Below are 9,308 nucleotides of genomic sequence, written 5' to 3'. Positions count from 1 at the left end.
CAGTGAACCCTGAGGCTGGACCTACTCTGCTGATGGTCAAGCCAGCGTCTGGGATAAACAACAGCTCTTGAGAGCAAAGCCATGTTGAGATCGTGTGAACAGATAAACAGCCAGAGATGAGTTTGAAAGGCTTATTTTTGTTTTGTACTCATAAAGGGTTGCCTTTCCAAAACTTACTTTTTTATTCATAAACTGAAAAATTCTGATTGCAATGTTTTGTGATACAGGGATTGAGCACAATCTGGGACTATGCAACCATGACTAGAAGACCCCCTAGTGGAGCTTACCTGTACTGCAAGGGGCCAGTTGTCTTGCGGTACCCTCCACCTCTACTCCCCAAACGTGACTTTCCCACGTGCAGAAAGGTGCTCTGCACTGAGGCCTCAGTGTCCTCGCTTCTCTGTCACAGCATTTACAGAATAGCAGCTCATGACTTCAGGTGAGGAGCTACAGGGATTTTCTTCCAGGCTCCTCAGATGCTAGTTTTCATGTTGACTGTTTATAAGTGGCCAGAAACTCAGAGTTAGCTCCTCACAAACGAGTGTTTTTCTTCATCAGAACTGGTCAAACTGGAGGTCTTGGCTTGGCTAAGGCGAAGGTTGGCCAGGTCCACTGAGGGACCGCCAGACCCCTGTCCTGGCCCAAGTCCAGAAACCACCCAAAGGTTCTACTTCGACAAGTAGCTTCCATGCTCCTGCGGGGCACTGGGCACATCAGAGGCACGTTCACAAACCAGCTGCAGAACATGAGCCCAGGCCCAAGGAACTGGGACCAAGCTCCACCGCTCTGGTTTTAACATTGACCAGAAGATTCTAATTTTAGAACCCAAAGAACAATAAAAACCTGGAAACGTTGAATCATGTTGGCAAAATTAAACCCTTCAGGTTGTGTGCTGGAATCTGAGTTCAGTTAATGGGCACTCGGTGAGTCAGACCCTGTTCAAGTCCTGGCTAGTGTCCATCACTGCAAACATGCGCTGAATACAGTCGACGTTGTTGGCTAAAGGTGACTGGAGACACAATTGCTCTCCAATGTAGTGAGAGGACAAGGCAGGCCAGGCCCCAGGAACAGTGCAGGGAAATCACTGGAAACACTGAGACAGGGCCAGTGTTTCTAGAGCTCTGAGCAGTCAGAGATGCTGCCTGCCTCTCAGGTTGAAGCATCTTTCCTCTCTGCTGAGCCTGGGCATTTTTAATCTTGCACTTTCACACATAAAGAAACTACATCGAGTGCCCTGTGGTTACACACATTGTGGAGATGAAGACCAGCTTGCCAAGCTGCTGTGGCCGCGGGGCCAACATGATGAGGATGACATGGATGAGGCCCGTGAGGGAGTTCAGGGAGCATTGCACACCGTTCTCAGCCCCTCGCTCCATTTCTGGAATGTTCTCTTGAAGAAGCAGAGGCACAATGAGGTCAAAGGACCAGAGACCTTCAGGGCAGCAGCAGAGGGGGCAGACTAGATGTGAATAGGTGGCAGAGACTTAGTGAGAATTCCGGCCTTTGCGCTGTATTGTCTAAATGAGCTTTTCTGTTGCTCAGTTTCCTCATCTGCGAAATGGGAATGTTTAAGGGCACTGTCTCACCGGAGGATTACATGATAGGAGATTGTGAAGAGTGTAGCATGGCCATCTGCACATGTAGTTACTGTCTTAATTTGTGGTATTATAATTATCTTTGTGAATCACCATTACCACCATCGTCACTAGGTAACAAAATCTTCATTTTGGATGTATTTATTTATGGCTTCCAGTGCATTTCAAACATGTTTAGGAAACAGAGTGAAGTCTTGAGTTTCAAATCCATTTCCAGAGTTTTCTTCTTCTCTCCTGGTTTAGCAGATAAGGAATTGGCCTCCTCTCTCTCTATACCCCACAACTTCAACACACAAAGGCTAAGTTTGATTACACTCCAGAGGCAGCCTCAGGATCTGCCACACAGACATCAACCAGGGCAGTAGCCAACCGTGCTGATGACAGTGTTGCCCCGGGAGTGACGGCATCTTCCCTGGGATCCTGGTGCCTCCATGGGCACCGGCTCCCAGCTGCTGCCTGGGTGGTTTACCAGCCGGCTGGCCTGAATTCCTATGGTCTAGCTCTGGTCCTTTAGAATCCTCTTCTACTCTCTGTTCTGATCCCTGGATTAAATTCTGAACTCAAGAATTATGTGGAGCCCGGCCAGTGTGGCTCAGTAGTTGAGCGTCAATCTATGCACCAGGAGGTCACGGTTCAATTCCGATCAAGGGCATGTACCTGGGTTGCAGGCACATCCCCAGTAGGGGATGTGCAGGAGGCAGCTGATCGATGTTTCTCTCTCATCGATGTTTCTAACTCTCTATCTCTCTCCCTTCCTCTCTGTAAAAAATCAATAAAATATATTTAAAAAAAAAAAAAAAAGAATTATGTGGAGCCTGGCCAGTGTGGCTCAGTAGTTGAGCGTCAATCTATGCACCAGGAGGTCACGGTTCAATTACCAGCCAGGGCACATGCCCAGGTTGTGGGCTCGATTCCTAGTAGGGGGCATGCAGGAGGCAGCCAATCAATGATTCTCCCTCATCATTGATGTTTCTATATCCCTCTCCCTTCCTCTCTCTGAAAAATCAATAAAATTAGGAGAAAGAAAGAAAGAAATATGGGGAGCAAATATGCTGTGTCCTCCAGTGTCTGCCTTTGCAGCACTGGACAGGCTTGCTGTCCTAGAGGGATGCCCTTGTCCTCCTTCTGGGCTGTCCTGACACCCTGGTACGTCCACTACGTCTCTCTGGGCTTGGTCTGCCAAAGCCTCGCCCCACACTGCACTCTGACCTCGAGCGCATCTGTAAACCCCATGCCTGGTCCTGAGCACTCAGTGCTCCCAGAGTTAGGAGTATTCAGAACCGGCTGCAGCAGAACAATGCAAAGCGCTCAGAGAACTGAGGGCTAATTATGCAGGGACAGAATTATTTCTAAATCAGGGGCACAGAGAGTGATAGCTCTTAGGTTCTGGAAAGCAAAGCGACTTATGGGCTATGTGCCAAACTGTTTTGTAGCCAAAGTTCTGTGACTTAGTTTCCATCAGAATGGAAACCAGTATTTACCGAGCAAATGCCTAGAATGAGTCCTGTGCTCAGGGATACCTGGTGGATACCACGGCAGGCCACAGGCTGCTGGTCCAGGTGAGAGGACAGGGGTCACGGCCACCGGGCCTGGCGTGCTAACCACACGGACCAGGGCATGATGCACCCTGGGCACTGGTGCTTTCAGCTCACCACCAACCCCAAGGTCATTTGTAATTCAAATTGTAAATGGCACCTTGCTGGCACTGGGTGTGTGGGAGCATGTGACCTTGACCAGAATCTGTTTCACTCAGCTCTGTGGTTCTCTCTTTCTCTCTACGCACCCCACACTCCACCCTTACACAGCAATGCTCATGAAAATGCTGAACCTGCAGCCAAAACATACGAATGATGTTGATGACTAAAGATGAGAGTTAATATTCATGTTTAAGTAGCCCCTGTGACCACACTGCCCACAGGAATTATTTAGTGCATCACCAGGACCTCCCTGACCGGTAGGCACCATCACTACTATCCCCTCCCTGAGAAGGAACCAGCCCACGGAGAGCTTAGGCACCTCGCCAGCATCAGCAGGCGTTGCCTGGCTCCACGTCCGGAGCTGTCTCCCTCTTAAGCGTCCGGAGTGTCCTGTGCCTCTGGATCCTTTCCAAGGGTCAGCAAAACAAACAAACAAAAAAACCCCACTATTGCAATAGAGAAAAGCCTAAAGTTTCTCTCATACTGAATGGTTTTCCCAATTGCAGGCATTGATGATGAAATCTCACATTTTTCAAATGTGATCATTTCCTTTGTGTCAGGGAGACAAGAGTCACTGGTAGACTTGTTTTTCTTTCTTTTGAACTAAATACTTGAGTATCATAATGTGAATTGCATAAATCTTAAAATCGCTAATCTGTTCTCAGTTGTTCATACAATTAAGAGCTGGAAGTGCAAGCCAAATATCCCAATAAAGATAATCCACCCACTTAAAAATAATTTTACGGTTAGACAATCTCCATATGAAAGTATAGGTTTCTAACTCAGCTATTTGGGATTAAGAACACAGTTTCTGCCCTAGCCAGTTTGTCTCAGTGGATAGAGTGTCAGCCCTCATACTGAAGGGTCCCAGGTTCGATTCCAGTCAAGGGCATGTACCTTGGTTGCAGGCTCATATTCCCTGCATGTGCAGGAGGCAACCAACCAATGTGTCTCTCTCACATCAATGTTTCCCTCCCTCTCCCTTCCACTCTCTAAAATTTCTTACGCATCCGTATTATATCAGAGAAATAAGGTTCCCAGTTCAACCCATGATTTTATAACCTCTTAAATTAGACCTACAAAACTTGCATTTTCTGTCCCAATACTCCAAAGCTCCTGTGGACTAAGGGGCTCTGGTCTCCATGGAGAAATCTGAAACGTATCACCCAACCCTACGCTCCCACGAGTGTGGCCCCAGAGGTGGGAAGGTGAAGCTCTGAGCCCCCAGAGGGAAGGGGCTTGCTGAAGCCTGGTGCCTGGAGCAGTGGTGAGGCATGCTGGGGCAGTACGCAGGATGCTTGCCGAATGAGTGAGGAAGACATCCTTGGTTTCTGATCCACTCCTTCCACCATCACCACATTTCCCACTCCACCCCGTTTCTTTCTTTCTTTTTTTTTTTTAAATTGATTTCAGAGAGAAATGGAGAGGGGGAGAGAGAGAGAGATACATCAATGATGAGAGAGAATCATTGATTGGCTGCCTCCAGCACACCCCCTACTGGAGATTGAGCCTGCAACCCAGGCATGTGTCCTTGACCAGAATCGAACCTGGGACCCTTTAGTTCACAGTCCGCAGGCCGACGCTCCATCCACTGAGCCAAACCGGTTTCAGCTAGGTTTTTTTTTAAGAATCCATCAGTGGCTTCCCAAGGGTCCATTTCACCTAAAATAAAATCCAAATAAATTTTATGTCAGTGCCCTGCCCAAACACCCTCAGCTCATTCCCACCCCCATCTGCTTCTTTATTGGACAAGTCCTGTGTGTACCAATGGCTTCCTCTCCCGGGCACCAGCGTCTCTGCCAGAGGGCCTCTCTCCAGCCACAGGGACATAAGGGCAGGCTGAGCGTGCACAGAGGTCAATGTCCCTGTGAACAACCTTCGACTGATGAGTGACAAGACTCGGTGGAGAAACACCCCAGTTTCCTTGGCGCCTGGTGAGAGAATTCGGAGGTATGCCCTACAGAGTCTCTGAGAGGGCCCCCGGGGGACTGCACCCACCATCAGTAGTAACACATACATCAATGCACCTTTTTTTTTACAAAAAAAATTTAATGTGTTTTTTCTCCAGTTGAGATTATGCTCAGACACAAGCACTGGAAAGAAGACACGGAACACTGATATAAAGGAGAGAAAAAACAAAAGCCGTCTCTGAGTTTGCGTCACCTTGAACGTCCACAGCCTCCTGTTGCCTTTCTAGGAAGGTCCCCTGCCTGTTGCTGGGGTTTTACAGGCAGCTGGGGAACTCGCTGGTAAACCCTGGACAGAAACAGGAACTCTACAAGAAGGGAAACCAAGTTCCATCCAAAAATGAAACCACCACAGATCACAGGAGATGCCCATGTCAACACCTGGCCCACGGACAAGGGAGCAAATATGTTGATGATCTGGTCCAGCCGCCGGACCGCCTCATTCGTCCCTGTACGTGAGAGGAAGGAAACATTGCGAGCCACTGGATTGCCATCCTTCCTCCTGGGGAAAAATGCCGTGCATTTGCTGGCTTTGCGACCCATGCACTGGGTGAATGATGGCGGAAACAAGAAAGGTTCCTTTCAGTCTAACTCTAGATTAGTCAGTCATAGGATTTTCAACCTGGAAAAGGCCTTCACGATTAGTTGTGGGAATCTGAACAATTAAAAATGGGTAAACTGAGGATTGGAGACACTAGGTTTTGTGGAGCTAATTATTTCAACTCCTGTCTCAGCACTCTTTCCTATCACACCGTACTGTCTTAACAACTACAATAATATCAATAGACATTATTATGACCAGCATGTTGACAGAATGGAGATAAAGGACAGAATCGGCTGAATTCTTACTCTGCCAGGCACAGAGTTCTAAGCCTCCTACATATATTTCTCTCACTTAATCCTCACAACTCTAAGAAGTTGATGGTATCTCCCTTTTACAGGTTGGGAAATTGAGGCACAAAGAGATGAAGTTATTTGCTCAAGGTCACAGAGAAGGGAAAAGGAGAAGCTGAGATTTCAACCCAGGCAGTCTGACTCCAAAGCTTTTTCTCAACTCTTCTACCATCATTGAAGAATATAGTTACAAGATCATTTTTAAAATTATAATGAACCTCAAACCGGAATCTGTGCTTTATTTTAGACTTCTTTAAGATGAATTATCAGAGACTAGAAAGATTTTCTTTTCCCCAGAAACCGAGGACACTTTCAACGCCGCGTCACCCGGCTCTTACCACAGAGCTGTTTATTTTGGATGGTGTTATTTAAGCCACACGACAGCCAAAGAAGTGCAATTTAAAAGAAAGCATGATTATAAGGGGCTTTGTAAGAAGTATATTTTCATAGACTCCCCACAATAGCTTCCTTTATCTTGGCTCTCAGCGCTCACGAACCTTTTCTAGCGGAGGGGACCGACTGCACAAACGCAGGGTGGGCCACGAGCTCCAGCTTTAAGTTGGCAATTTGAACACATCGCAGTGTGAAAGATCCAAGTTTCATAAACGAAGAAAAAAGAAAGAAGATGCCAGATTCTTCCATTTAGCTCCATTACTGAAAAAAATTCTGCCTCTCACTGTCACATAACTGAAGATCAACCGTCACATTTGGGGTTGAATTTGGGGGTGGGGGATGTGGAAGCTTATCACTGGCCAGAATTTGAAAATGCTTTTAGTGTACTGCTTTTCTAGCTCTAAAATGACCAAGGGACTTCTATGATGTATTTTGAGGGGCTTCGTTCCTCAAAGTACCATTTATATATCCCTTTGATAACAACAGTATCATCCCTTTCTTAAGTGCTTCTTATGAGCAAATGTAGTGCCAAGGGCTTTACCAACCCCAAGCTGGGCTGGCGGAAGGGGGAAGGGAGTGGTCATTATTCCTCCCATTGTATAGATGAGGAAAGTGAAGTCTGGACAAGTTAAGTGACTCGCAGCTGGTATGAGCCATAGCTGGTTTTAGCTGGATTCAAATCTAGGCCTGTTTGACTCCAAGTGCCCTCTCTTATAGGCTATTTTGCTGCCTCCCTCAGAGACCTGATTGGCTGGCTCATCAACCATGTTCCCTGAGCCAGGCCTACTTCTTGGCCCCGAGGACCCGCGATGCCCAGGGCGGCACAGCTCACCAGCCAGCTGGCCTCTGTTGTCAGCTGTGAGGCTCACAATCCAGCCCCTCTGGATGGCGATGGTCAGCACTGTGCTGGCCGGTTTGCCAGAGCTGCTAGGGTACTTCCTCGGCCCATGTGGTACATACAGTTACTTATCTGACAGCCCGAGGACGAGCTAAACGAACACAAAAACCTTTAAGAAAAAGAGGTTCAATGTAGGTTTGGAGCCCAGCGTTATTGTGTTGATTCTAAGCGTTTTCTTCTTCCCACCCCATCGGCACCAGATCCGATGCTAATTTGTACTTTGCAGACAGAGACTTTGCTGTTCTATTGACTTCATGTCTGTGGAATTTGGGCTCTGATTCACAAATTAGGGGTGAGGAGAACAGTGGCAAAGACTAGCCAGATCCAAAACCGGCGAGCAGGGCTGTGCAGAGCTGACTCACTGACGGGCACTCAGGCCTCGCCTCTGACATCCACTCTGGTGGAGCGAGGGGGATGTGGGGACACTCACAGCGAACCAGAACCAGCCGTGCCTGGTCTGCGTCGTCTCCCCTCTGTAGGAGAATACCGGCATCAGCACAACACAGCCAGCGGCTACAGAGGCATTCAGAGTGAAGAGCGAGGCATGAGCAACTGCAGATGGAAAACTATTTACTCTTGGTTTTCAGATTCACGTTGCAGCCACCTCATTGTTTGATGCAGAGGAACTGTATTGGACCAAATTGCTGTGCCAACCACGGTCTTGCTTCTATCAGCAACTGCGGGCCTAAGCAGGAGGCACAGAGCAGGCTCATGGGCTCACTGGAGGCAAAGTCTTTGCAACGAAAACAGGAAAAAAAAAAAACGGGCTTTGCAAGTAAACGAAAACAGACTTTGAGAGAAAGATGACACGAAAAGCAGGATACCAGAAAAGTGAAAGGACTTAAAATTTCCTACTGCTATATCACCCGCTTCTCGAGTTGATTTGTGGTTGAAGTTATCAATACGGCCTAAGAACCAATACTCCAGAGTCTAAATCAGTTAGCCTTCTGAAGGGTGTGGCTCCAGAGAATGCCCTTCCAAGCCTTCTCGGTGGACAGAGAACAATCAGGTTGACTAGTCATTAGAAGAGAAGGGAAAACGCGGGAAATTTTACATTCTCACTGGAGAAAGGAGGGTTTCAAAGATAGAGCCAAAAGCTAAAAGGAGATCTACATTTGAACAAATAAGCCTCCAGATATTAATCCCTAGTCTAGACAGATTACTTGGTACAAAGATATCTCTGACACCTAGAAATTGCCTTTAAGAAAAATGACACAAGTATCTTGTACATAGATAATACCAGAATTCTTTTAAAATAAGGAATTTGATATTAAAAATCTGCGATGGGCAAGAATCTACACACTACATTAAAATATTTAAAATGTAGTACCAGAGTGCTCCCTTCGGCAGCACATATACTAAAATTGGAACGATACCGAGAAGATTAGCATGGCCCCTGCGCAAGGATGACACGCAAATTCGTGAAGCGTTCCATATTTTAAAAAAATAAAAATAAAAAATAAAATGTAGTACCAGAGAGTGACATGAAGCTGAATAAGTCTATTTCCAGTTTTTAAAAGCTGTACTCTGTTGCTCTTATGTTCAGATCTGTATTTCATTTCACTAAATAAACCAAAAGAGCAAGTGAGATCATAATTCACCACATTGTTGTATATGCCATAGATAAGAGTATTACCTCTATTTCTTGGTTTCCTGTCAATCTAATCACCAATTAAGACCCCAAATATTAGTAAAGATCCAGCCACCACGAGGCCAAACCCTGCTGGTAGGAGAACGCTGTGTCCATATGATTCTGTCAGGAACACAGACATGGCAAAGTGCCACGTCCGGTCTTCCTGCAAGACAGCAGAAGCAGAGAGTGTGTTAGTCATTGACCTAAAAAAGCGGAACAAAGTTAAAAACC

The 9,308-nt window shown here is 46.7% G+C and overlaps 1 long non-coding RNA gene and 1 other non-coding gene across 2 annotated transcripts; both read left to right on the top strand.

Annotated features, from left to right (window-relative positions):
• The first annotated feature begins 5,085 nt into the window (after positions 1 to 5,085).
• LOC111826052 lies at positions 5,086 to 6,383 on the top strand. Its single transcript, XR_002829293.1, has 2 exons — positions 5,086 to 5,242; positions 5,361 to 6,383. It is a non-coding gene; the product is annotated as an uncharacterized LOC111826052 (long non-coding RNA).
• Positions 6,384 to 8,778: 2,395 nt separating this feature from the next.
• LOC111826055 lies at positions 8,779 to 8,885 on the top strand. Its single transcript, XR_002829298.1, has one exon. It is a non-coding gene; the product is annotated as a U6 spliceosomal RNA (small nuclear RNA).
• Positions 8,886 to 9,308: the final 423 nt, after the last annotated feature.

The sequence above is a fragment of the Myotis lucifugus genome, unplaced genomic scaffold (genome assembly GCF_000147115.1).
Source record: "Myotis lucifugus unplaced genomic scaffold, Myoluc2.0 scaffold_52, whole genome shotgun sequence".
In the NCBI taxonomy this organism is placed as follows: domain Eukaryota; kingdom Metazoa; phylum Chordata; class Mammalia; order Chiroptera; family Vespertilionidae; genus Myotis; species Myotis lucifugus.
This window is presented reverse-complemented; position numbering and strand designations above follow the sequence as displayed.